General features: G+C 29.0%; 1 protein-coding gene across 1 annotated transcript in view; it reads right to left on the bottom strand.

The window, feature by feature from the left end:
* Window positions 1-5,616, bottom strand: part of LOC129988000 (NEDD8-activating enzyme E1 catalytic subunit-like) — a 46,056-nt gene extending 40,440 nt beyond the window's left edge. Inside the window, exon 1 of the mRNA XM_056096066.1 lies at window positions 5,515-5,616. The gene's annotated coding sequence lies outside the window, so the exon portion shown is untranslated. The remainder of the gene's footprint in view (window positions 1-5,514) is intronic.
* Window positions 5,617-13,323: the final 7,707 nt, after the last annotated feature.

Genomic DNA, 13,323 nt, shown 5'->3' with positions numbered 1-13,323 from the left:
TTCCTATGGAGTCTATGAAGTAAGATTTTGTAATATAAAATTTCTAATTTCATTGATCTTTTTTCACTTACTGTTATGGTATTTAAATAATGACAGCAGGAATTTTTTCCCTTAGAATTTTATTGTATTTATGAACACACATATTTTTTAAAGGACCTTAAATCAACTGCACATCTGCAACATTTCATTCCATTCAGACGAAGGTTTTAATTGTTTTGAAAACACATAATTAAATAATATTATAAAAGCTTGTCTTCGAAATGTGAACTTGTATCCTTGGGCTTATTTTTTACCAGATTGTGATTTTCTACATAATAGTAAAAACAAAGAATTGAAGTATATTTAAAGAAACTGAAATTATGTACACTGTGTTCATCAAAAGTCTAAAGAGAAATGTGTTTCTAAGTTGGAGCCTTTATTGGCTTAGTGATGAGAACTTTCAACACTTTCACTACTTCTCTGAGCCAATCCAATTTGTATTAATGGATCAGTTTCTATTTCAAACGATGGGGCAAGATATAAAGCTAGTTATCAGTAAAGTTCCCCATGATATACATCTTGAATTCCTAGTCTGAAAAAGAAATTGGCTTATTAGAACAGACTTTTCACAACTGGGCCAGTAGCGAGAGGGTTAATGGGGCAGATGGAAAAATTTACATCCAGTTCTGATTTATAATTACTGATGATTAAAAATCATTTGTATATTTTGCTACTACTAATGATTTTTTTACGTTCCATGCTTTAAATAGCCTAAATCATCCTTGTTAAAAATTCAGGAACATTGGATTTTTTCAAAAATTTCTTTCCTTTAAAATATTTACTATTCATTTCACAGATTATTTTTTTTTTTTTTGAGTTTCAGAGTATTTTTTTATAACTAAATGAAATTATGACAATGGCTAGTCAAATTTACAATTACTTAACTGTAGTTTAGAAATTTTGAACTTAATTTTTTTTTAAATAAATTGTAAGTATTTTGTATATTTATATAAATGCTGAAATTTGTATATTTATATACATTCTCATGGGGATTCTTCAATTTTTTTTGTTTTATTTTTATGTTGTTTACACTAATATGGTACTTGTATATTTCGTAATTGTACTTTGTTATTCAGATGAGGGTTTTTGCTGTATTTGTTGCATTAAAAAAATATTTAAAGGATTCACCTTCGACCATTCAAACCAGAATTGAGACTTGAAACTTGTAAACAAGAATGTAGATTGTCTAATGCCATATAATGAATTTTTCATTGACCTTAAAAATATTGTTTGCATTGATAGTAGCATTGATGCGGTGCTAGTGGTTTTAATCCATTGACTAGTGGTTTATGTGTTTTCTCCTTTTGAGAATGCTGATGGATTCTTGATGGAGTGGTTTTGTAAAGTTATGTTCTATGTATGATTGGAAGCAACAATTTGATAAAATTTTATAGGGGTTTTTATACCCCATTAAATTTTGTTTATTTTATGACTTTCTGAAATTTGTATTGGTGGTATTCTCTTTTTATGGATATTCTTATTTTCATATTATTTGAAACATCCAATGTTACTAGAATGTGAAGTGGTTGAATTCGGCATAGTTCTTTAGGAGATGTGGAGAATACTTACATAGCTATAGTCCACCTCAGAATTGTTGGCGCTCGACAGTAGAGTCGAAAACATCGAATTAGCAGGAAATGGGGAGGGCCATAAAAGCAAGCCGCATATCAAGGTTTCCATAGTTGGAACATTAGCTGGGGGATTTGTCTCAAGCATTCAGTTAATTTTTTTTCAGCTTCTATGATACGATATTTGTGAAAATAAAAAGTCGTGGCGAATGAAATAATACTACAATTATATGGCTGAATCAATCATTTATCTTATGATTTAATTAATTCATTATCACATGATTAAGTTAATTCAGCATTACTATAATGAATCAAGATAGCTGGTATTTGCATATGCAGTTTCAGACTTTATATAGATTCCCAGGAACTTAGTGAGAGGAGGGGATGAGGGGTGACACCGCTCCCCTAGATTTGGCTTCAAATCGGTAATATTTGAAAGGAACTCGATCGTGATATTTTATTCTGCAATATCGATGACATTTAGATAAATACGATTACATTGTTAAGAGAAAACTGTAAAATACTCGAGTATTCCGTGAAATACTCAACTACTTCCTTCCGAAAAGTAATTCAAGGTTTAAAAAAATGTGTTGCAACTTTATTGAAATAATTGAATCGAAAGAAAAAGCTGTTGCTTCTCTGATTTTTAGAAAAATCTTTATTGCCTTATATAATAAAATTCAATATTATTTAATCAAGTTTTACATTAGCCAGATGAAATTTCATGTTATTACGCATTAGCTTTCAAACCAAATCAATTTTTCAGACATATTTTTGTCTTAATTCTATCAAAAACAAAGAATTTCTAATTTGAATATTAACAATCTATAATATTTAAGCATCAAAAATATTTAAGCATCATAAGAACCGTCAATAGAGAAAGTTATATATACTGAAAAACCAGGATACAAATCATGCAAAAAAAAAAAAAAAAAAAAAAATAATAAGAAGAAGAAGCCACAAAGCTGATGAATGTTCAATTTTACGGTGTTCTAGTCGAAACACCGGTCGCTTCTGCAGATCTTTTGATCCGTTGACAAAGTGGGATACTTAATTCGTTTTGAGAACATTCATTTTCAAAATACCTCAAAACATTCATAACTACTTTTCTTTCTTTGGAAACAATGCGATTCCCAGGCATTATGGCACTGATATTTAGATGGATTTAGATTAGAAATATAAGAAGTCGGAAAAGCACCAATAAACGCAAGGCACTCGCAAAGCCAATCGTAAAATCGTAAACAAATAATGACGCTTCACGAAGGAAACTTCTTTCGCCAACGCATGATTATAGCAACCTTGGCTCGTCTTGTTTCCAACCGGTTTTGAAGTGGACTCGTCTGAAGTCGAACGCCAACAATCGTGAGGTGGACTATACAATGACTTTTATTTATATTAGTAATTGTGATTATATTGTTTGTTATATAATTTAATGAATATATAATGTTTATTATACAATATGATAAACACTTATTCAATAACTTAATTCATATACTCTGATTAATGCACTTTATAATTTTTATTAATTTAAATTTTATTTATAATTTTAGTTAATTGAAAATCAATCAAAATTTAAAAATTATCTTCAATACCTTCTAAATTATATTTCATTAAAATAAATTAATTTTCCAGACAAAGCAGTTTTGTTTTTGTATTTTTTTTTTTTAAAAATCTATACATTTTCTATATTATACAGTATATGATGCTACAATTTTTTACAATTCATTCTCTACTAATATGTTCAGTGATAGCTTTAATAGTGGAGTCGAATTTTGCAGTTTAATTAAACAGGTAAGCAAATTCATTAAATTCCAAAAATATTTAATTATCAGGATTTGCTTTTGTGCACTTTTGTTTCATATTTCATGGACAATTTTGTATTATTATTTTGATAGATTACTAGTATCAAAAAGTCCCCAGACTGGTGGCATAAAATAAAAAATATCAATCAATTGGTCAAAATTTATTGCAGATTCTTCAAAGTAATCTCTGACTCCAATGTACTTCTGTCAATAAGAAACTATCAATCCATAAATAAACAATGTGCAAAAACATCTATATAATTTTTCTGAATCTATATAATAAAATATAAAATATACATTGTATTTAGAGAGCGCTAATGCTGCTACAACTAAAACACAAATGAACTTAACCAAAATTAGAAATAAATATTAAGTTAACAGCCAAAGAAACCTTGCCTGAGGGTGACCCTTGAGAAAGTCTTCGGGCCAGATTCATTTAATCTTTCTTTTTGATTCTTTGGCTGTTAACTTAATATTTATTTCTAATTTTGGTACTTCTGTCAATGTTTCTTTCTTTCTTTTTTTCTTCAGTCATCAAAATGTGCTTTAAAGTCGTTTTTTGGAAATCCTTTCAGCGAATTTTCTTTTATCGAATTAATGGATGTGAAATGTGATCATGAAATACCAAATTCAACCTAAAGATAAAGGGGGTGGGGGTGGAGATCACATGGAGATATACCATTAGGTGAATAAGGAGATTGTGTAGTCATATCTTTACATATAAACGCTTATGTACGTGGCACAGAAATCGCTCTAATTACATATGGCAACAAATTTTGACAACCATCAAAACTAATGGCAACTACCAAGTGTAAATAATGTTTATTTTAGTTATATTAACGTCCCGTCCCGTTTGAAAGCAATTTTTGAGCTATTTTGGGACGGACCTCGTAATTTTAAGAAGCAGTCAGATGATGGGGACGATGCCTGAGCTGGCACTCCCCTCTCCAAATTTTCGCACCATACCAGCGGGAGGGCATTTGGGCCCGACGGATTTAATGTGCACTAGACTTGCTTACCCGAATCTGGTGCACATTAAATCCGTCGGTGGAAGCGGGTCTCGAATATGATAACCCTCCGCTTCCGAAGCCGGGACCTTACCACCAGGCCACCGCGGCCTCAAGTGTAAATAAAAGTTTCGTGTAATGAAAATAAAAAAAATTCAGATTGCTTCATTGAACTTTTTTTACAGCTACACTTAGTTCAATGTTTCGATAATTAATGAAGTCACAAAATATTATTAGAAATGTTCTGGAAGTAGTTCACCAAAACCTCAGAGAGAAAACTATATAAAAGGAATCAAGAACTAGGCGTCAAACAAAACGTTAGCACGAAAATAGGCTTAACCATTTCCGTATGCATAATCGTTCCGATTTAATTATGGAAATTAATTTCATAACTTCCAAAACGATTATTTTTGTTTTATCTATGATCTTTGTATTATCTTAAGACTAAAAAAACATCTTTTTAATGATATCATTTTTATTTCTTTACAGTGTTTTCTTTAATTTCAATATCTTTTAAAATATAATACAAAATTTGCATAGATTAATTTTTAATATTATGAAATTCAAACTCATCCCTCGAAACATTCAATCACGTGCTTTCGCCAATGTTAAAATTAAGATTTAAAAAATGTTTTCTTTATGCATTAATTCTGAAACAGGATTATCATTTCTGCCTGCATTTAATGCTATATTTTTCTTTTTAATTTGCACGCTTTATAATTTGTTTTGACTTATTCAAATAAATTCATGTTTTACGTTCTTATCGAATAACACGGTGAAATAAAAAAAAAAAATGCATTTCATATTAATAGTTAACAGCCTAAACACGCCAATGTTTTAGGTGATAAGCCAATAAGCTGGTCACCAAGGACGGCTAGTTTGTTTTATGTTTGGTTAAAAAAATCATCAATAATAATTACACTCTGAGAAGGCGTATTATTGTGATCCAAAACCCTTTAGCTTTCTCACCACGTTTTCGATGAATTTTTTTGCACAAACATTAAAATAATAATCTTTATTCACTGTCTGGTCAGCTGATAGAAATTCATAATGCACAACACGAAAACAATCAAAGAAAATAGTCAACATTTCCCTCACCTATGACTTGGTCTTCTCGGTCGTGCTGCGCTTTTCAAGAGTCAGTCATTTGATGATTGAACTGTTTTTGTATTAAATGCATATATCCCAAGTTTCATTAGAAAGCGCATCATTCATTACAATGCGCATTAGAAAGGAATAGCCTTGAAAGCTGCTTGAGCACGTCATAGTTGTTTTACAACAAATTCACAGTTCTTGGAACAATTTGAGACGCTTTGCAAAGCAAGCCTAAATGATCTTTTAAAATTGCTTGACAAGAATCAAATTTAAATAAGGACTTCAAATTCAAAAATATCTCTTATTTTAAAACGATGATTACCTAGCTCTAATTCTCTGACTTTATGTATATTTTAATCATTAATTAAAGTAGATGGTCTATCAGATAATTACGGTGGATTCTCTATTTTCTTTCTCTCATCCATTAACTTTTATACAAATCAAACACTTTTATTATTGATACAAAAATTTCACCTTTAAAAATATAGCAGCATTCTAAATACTTTCATAGCAGAAATTTCAATTCGGTAGCAAAATCTACTGTAGGTTTTTACTCTGCAGCATTCGCCATTTTGAAAACACCAATACAGTAAAAATTCTTATTTCATTCAAAGCAAATTTATTTTCAGACGATAAACCGTGACTGCTGCAAGACGTTTATAGAAATCGTAAAAATGCTTAATAAAAGTTTGCAGGCTATATAAACTGTAGATGTATTCTAAATAAAACATGCCGGCATTTTTTTTATCACAGTATAATTTTATGAATTCGTAAATTTGTTATGCAAAATGCAGATTTATTTTTTATAGAAGCGCTGATAATAAAATGCTCGATGCTATGTTATAAACAGCGTCTTTTGACAACAGATTTAAACAAAAGCTTTTTGACCTGTTTTTAGGTCTTCGTTCTTTATTTGAACTATGTGATATAAAAATCGTTATTAAAAGTACGAAACTGCTGATAAAACCAATAGAAGAATATCTAGATGAATCAAAACTTAAACAATATTATGCTGCCCTATTTCTGATTAAGTTTTTTTTTTTTTTTTTTTTTTTTGTGTGTGTGTGTGTGGAAATTGCTGTCGTGTTTAGAATTTTGGCAAAATTTGTGTTTCATCTAGATTAATATAATTAGTATTTAAGTCTTAATTAGTATTAAGTCATAAATTAGTCTTTAATTTATATTTGCATTGTCTAATGTCTATGATATGAAAATGGAAGTATTAGTTCACAAAATGTCCTACATTATCTGCAATTCTAATTTACGTTCTTTTTGAAGGCATATAATTTTTTTTTCCCCTTTGTGCCAGGGTCCTTTTTTTTTTTCCCTTGTTGATGTAATCTTAATCATTTTTACGATTTTTTTAAAGTACTCTTTTTTTTAAGTCTTTAATTCTATTCATCAGAATAGAAATAGATTCAATTGTAATTTATTCATCAAGTCATTTTTAATTTATTTTACTTGTTATTTGCAACCTATAAATCATCTGATCGAAAGTTGCATGAGAAAGATGTCAGTCATAAAGAAGTTGATAAGATAACATTATGTCATGAAAAAAAAATATCGGTTCTTTATTTCTCCTTTTGTATTTGAAATAAAAATTATTGAAGTTTTTTAAAGTAATATTTCTGAGAAATTAAGCAGCATTAAACTATATCTGTTAAGAATAAATATATTTTCTGAAAATTAATGAATTTGTAGAAGTTATGTAATAATTTTCTTGTTGATAAAGATAAGACTTTTTTTTTTTTTTTTTGAATAATAACCGAAAAATCTGATATGGCTGAAAAGTATTTCCTGAATTTTCTTCGTACGAGTGTTTTGCGATTTTCGGAACAGTTAGATTTTTATCAAAATAAACTCGGAACTGTTACCATTTTTTTTTTTGAAAGAGAAATTGTTCTCTATACTTCCTAATTAATCTAAAATATTAAATTTTGCAAGGATTTTTAATCTTTTGTTCTAAATAGCGTTTTTTTAAATTTCATTTTAAACAAAAGAATCTACATACTGTAGCAGTGGTTAATGTTTAAATCATCGTTATATCTAAAGCTAATTTAGAGAAGAAAATAGCGAGTAGTTGGCAAAAAAAAAAAAAAAAAAAAAAACTTGAAATTTTTTTTTCATTTCTTTCCTGTTTGCATATCATTGCATCTACTGATAAAAAAAAAACCATGTTTCTGTATGTTTTTTTTTTTTTTTTTTTCTTTTTTTAAAACATCATAAAGTTTTATCTATTTAGCTTGTTTCTTCGAAGACATATTAACCAACAGGCAACTCATTTACATTCAAGGTCTACCTTGTCTTTGTCTCAAGTTCATGAAAAACGAAAACTAAGATGCAACGTGATGCCTTTTCAAAAGAAGGTAGAAACGAAATAACCTTCGCTTTAACTATTATATTTCATTGCATGTTCGTTATTAACATTTTTGGTTTTGCTGTCATTCTCTGAAGTTAATTATGATCAGAGTATGTTTGATAATAGCTGATGGACACATTTGCGGTCACTTTCATTAAGATTTTCAACAGAAACATGCTGAGCTTACTGCCACTTAAATGTGAAACTAATGTTGTTTTGATAATATCGCTCTTTAGCGATGGATTCTTTTAAACCGGATGGCTCCGGTTACAAGTGAAAATTCCAAAAATCATTTTTCAGTCAATATATTTTTCTATTTCCTCTCTTAAAATGCAGGTGATAACGTATTTATTTTGTTACGAACATACAACCTGTTTTGGAATAAAACTATTGATTTCTATTTTTAGTATATTGTTCGAGAATTATTTATATTTTACTCTTTTAATTGATAGAGTATTGTATGTGAAACGACGAATATTCTTAAAGTAATTAGTGTGAAGATTTTAATTAATAAAACAAGTATTATTTTTATAAAGGTTATACAGATCATGAGAGCTGGAAGCAATTGATTGAAGTTATCAGTTAAATGACTCATTAAATTATATTTGATAACTAACTTCTATGAATATATTTTTAATCGATTAATCGATTTTTTCCTTGATTCTAGTTTAATTAAAACTGTCATAACAATAAATATTATCAATAACTACCAAGATTAATAATTTCATATTCCAGCATCGTTTTCAAAGGGACGGAAAAAAAATGCTAGGGAAAAAAAACTAAATTATGTGATAATACTTCGACACCTTCCCACTTTGGGTGTTAGATAGTTTGTAGCATCATGTGGAGGGAATTTAAGCAAAGTGCTTTGACCACAAACCGCCGAACATACGCAATTGAAGATGTTCCGGTGATTTCTACGCAAATTAAAGGGTCTCAAATATTTATAGCGAGATATTCGTTTGTATGGATATAAATGCAGTGGTCGATTCATTTTCCTCCAATGTCATTTTTAACTCCTCCTTTGCAAGCTGTATTCCCGTTTTTATACAATAACGCAATTATTGAATGTAATAAAAAATATTTCATAACGCAAGAACATGATTCAAAAAAGAATGTTTACGTTATAGGAAATATTGTAATAATGAAACATTTGATAGCATTGCAATCAATGAAATCAAAATCAATTCGAAATATTTGTCCAGTTATTTTTATAGAAATATAGGGTAATAATAAAAAAAAGTATTTGAGGATCAAATGAAATCAAAATGCATTCTTCTAAATTAATTATATTTGGTTTATATATATATATATATATATATATATATATATATATATATATATATATATATATATATATATATATATATATATATATATATATATATATATATGCTATACACACAGTGAATAAAAAAAATTACAGATAACACCATAAATTTTATTTTGGAGTTTGAAACTCGCCATTCAATCTTTTTACAACACTTACATTCGGTATAGTGAATGCATTTAAATACCTGCAATGTGGAATTATTCTCCGCATTGCATATATGTGTTCAGTAAACTCTATTGCAATATTTACAGACGAGTGGATAAATTATTCGTGCATATTTAACTTCTTCTTAATGCAGCGGACACTGCACTTCCCAGATTTAACTTCTTGTGATTTTTGAGTCTGAGGTCTTCTGAAAAGTATGGTTTATAAAGAGAACGTTGAGAATTAATCCAGCTCGAAGAACCACATAACGTTGCCACTTTGATAAATTAAACACTGGATTGCTGCACTCTGCTATAGACCACAAAAAATACTTTTTTTTTTCGGAACACTAGTAAAGCCAACTCATAAAATCACAAATTTGAGAAGTTCCAAATAAAATTTGTATTGAAAATTGAGGTTTTTGTAATTCCTTCGATAAATTAACTTGACTAACCATGTGTACAGCACCATACTGCATGCAGTTAGTTTCTTATTAAATGACGATTGGTTCAGAAATTTCATGAAGTGAGAAATTTTTAAAATATTTCTTATTCTTTTGCAAAGAATTCCGCGAAGAATTTTTGTACAGTCGGAATAGTACATAGATTAAATATGGTTTAATTTGTTTGAACAGATGTTTACCGCCCAGTTTCAAACACCTTATGACATTTAATGGCCGCTCTATGTATTCAGTCAGAATCTAGATGTTGGAGTTCAGAACCATGAATGATTGCTGAAACTTCTTAAAACTAAATAATTTATATAAGTGTTTGAGCTGATTACAAAAGGAATCACGTGATTTTCTAGAATCGTTTTAGGTCAATTGTTATTTTTATATTAAAATCACGTAGACGTTATATTTTTAGAACAGAAGGTAATTTGCAGTCACAATGGATTTAAAAATTAAGTGTCCTTGACATAGAACTGAATTTGAAATGTAAATCTAACAATTTTAATCATTAATATTTTTTTTTTAAATATAGAAGAATTGTTGTCTGTTGCAGTCAAATTAAAAAATAAAGAATTTTGCATTGAATTGAATTACTTCTTAAATTGAATGAAATAGATTCCCCTTCTTTCAAAATTTTTTTTGATTGTGATCTTTAAGAAAAAAACTCGCTAAAAAGGGCATTTTAAAAATATTAAGTTTTTTTCATTATCAAGAAAACTATTAATTATTTCATTATCAAGAAAATGAAGTTGATTTTAAACAAAAATATTTTTAATTTGACTTTGAAACATATGTTTGAGATCTGATCTGAATTTTGAATAGAATACCATGGACAAACGTTTATTAAAATTCGGTTCTTGTTTAAAATCTTCATTTTTATCGGGAAAGATGCTAATACCTTATGCATTATGCAATTTCAGAAATATCAGACTTGTTTGTAACTATGGGAAGATTTCATTGCTTTTCTTCAATATTTTTTTCGACATAAAAGGCAATTGATTCGGTTTTCAAACTAATAAAAGTTTTATGTTTTTACAAAGATGCAACTCTAAAATTAGTAGAAATATTAAATTGCGTTGTTTTAAAATGAATACACGTTTTATATAAACATTAGATAAACATTTAAAATCATACCTAAACCCTAAATAAATTTTAAAAAAAATATTTTTGGACTAAATCTTTGGAATTTAGGAGAATATAGAGAATGAATTTTTTACCATTACAATGCTTTGGCTTTATACGCGAGAAAATCAAAATATAGTTTATGACATTGTGCCTCCAGTAAAGACAAAATGTATTTTCCAGCTTTCATAAAGAATTAATATTTTAAGCCAACATGAAATTTCTGCTGAAAATGGCATGTAATATTATTCAAAATTTTAAAATTGTGAGATCAGGAATATGTGTTTGACACATAATGCATTTTAAATATCCTCGTATTCAATTCATAATTATCGTCAGAAAACGCAGCTGATCGCTGATAATAAGTAGGTGAAAAACAAAGACATTTCATAAACAATTATTGAGAATCCCACAGAATTTCCTTTTAATATTATTATACAAATCCATAAGTTTTTTTTCCTTCAAAAAACATTAAAAATTTTGAAAATGACTTGCTCTTACTTCGTTTCGTTTGGAATCAAAACGCTTCGATTTCAAACGAAATGATACACTGAGGTTGTTTACGGAATTTTGTTTCGTGTATAACAATCGATTACATTTTATAGAATTCAGAAACTCTCAATTAATTTATGAACTACCTGTAAACAAAACAGTTCCAACTTACGTTCAAAGAATTCTGAAGAGAGAGAGAGAAAATTAACTATATAGCGATGATCGATGAACGAGTGTGATCTTTTGAAAATATTCGTTAATCATCGATTGAATTAAACGATCATCGATGCATTAAAGATTTTCATTTGTTTACAATTCAAAATGGAACACTATTTCTAGAGAAATCCATTTAACTTTCAAAAAATCGATGTAAGGTCATTAACAGTGAGTTTAGAGAGAAGTATGATCTACCGTTTTTCTGGTACTTAGTATTGGGCGTCTTATTTATCCACATGATTATTATCATAGTTCATACGACATATTACATTTAAAAGAGTGAGATCCACAAGAATTTATTAGTTTTAAAAATGCCATAAACGGTCTCATTTTCAATAATAATAATAACAACAAAACGAATCTTTAGCCAAATTTTTAACCCGGTGCATTGTTGCGCATTCTCTGTAGATTTTCACTTTTAAAGCATCTTCTTTTTCCTTTGAGCAAAAGGATTTGATGTTCTATTTACAATGATTAAAACTTAAAAAAATTATAAAAATACAACAATGTAAAATTATTATAGACTAATTAAAATTCATTCTGTATCTTTGACTTTTAATCGTTGTTCACTGTGGAAAAGGTAATCGAATATAAAGATCTTCCAAAAAAGTGTTTAATCTCTAATTTTTCAGAGATCAAATTTATAGTTAACTAACCACACAAATCATTGCTTATTTCTCCAAAAAAAAAAAAAAAAAAAAAAAAAGGTTGGTGACTATATTTAGGCCTGAAATATGTCTAAAGACTTTTCATAGTGTTCTTTCTCCTTTTCTTTGTAAATATCGAGGGGCAGCGGTGGCTGGTGGTAAGGTGTCGACTTCGGAACCGGAGGGTTTCAGGTTCGAGATCCGATTCCACCGAAGAACCGTCGTGTAAACAGGTCTGGTGTACGTTAAATCTGTCGGGGTCAAACGTCCTCCCGCTGGTGTGGCGTGGAAGTTTGGAGAGGGGAGGCAATCCAAGCGTCATCCTCGTCATCTGATCGTGGTTCAGAATTACGAGGTCCGTCCCAAAATAGCCTTAGTGTTGCTTTAAAACGGAACGTTAATGTAACTAAATTAAAACTTCTAAATATCGAGGGCTTAGTAAAAGAAAAATGAAATGTTAGGTTTAGTTGCATTTAGGTTCGACTTAGAAGAAACACAAGGGTTATTTAGAGATTACTGTCTTAATTTTGAACACCAGTCAGTTGACGAAGACGTGACTTGAACACCAGTCACATGAGGTCTTTCTCCCTCTCGAAATTATCGCATCAAAACTAGCGGAAGATGTTTGGTCTTCGATGACAGATTTAACTTCTACCAGTCCCACATACTTAAATAATTTATGGCGGAATAAGATTACGAAACAAAAAGTCATCCACTCCCGAAGTCGAAACCTTTCCACCAAATCCTGACGAAGTGAAAAAAAGGGAAAATTTAGATAAATGAAATTGCAATAATAGTTTGCTTCGTGCTATTAATTGTAAAATATAATTTGATTGATTTCTGAATCAATAATAAGTTTATTAAATAGTGAAAATTGAAAAAAAAAAAGAAAAAAAGAATAACATTGATTCTAATATATTCAGTACTGATTTTATTATAGCACTTCAATTAGAGTATGAGTCAATCATCGTCAAATATTTTACAAAATAATTTTTGTTTACTTCCGTAATCAAATTAGTTCAAAAATTTGGAAATGTTGTTTGAAAGA

This window comes from Argiope bruennichi, chromosome 10 (genome assembly GCF_947563725.1).
Source record: "Argiope bruennichi chromosome 10, qqArgBrue1.1, whole genome shotgun sequence".
Taxonomy (NCBI): domain Eukaryota; kingdom Metazoa; phylum Arthropoda; class Arachnida; order Araneae; family Araneidae; genus Argiope; species Argiope bruennichi.
This window is presented reverse-complemented; position numbering and strand designations above follow the sequence as displayed.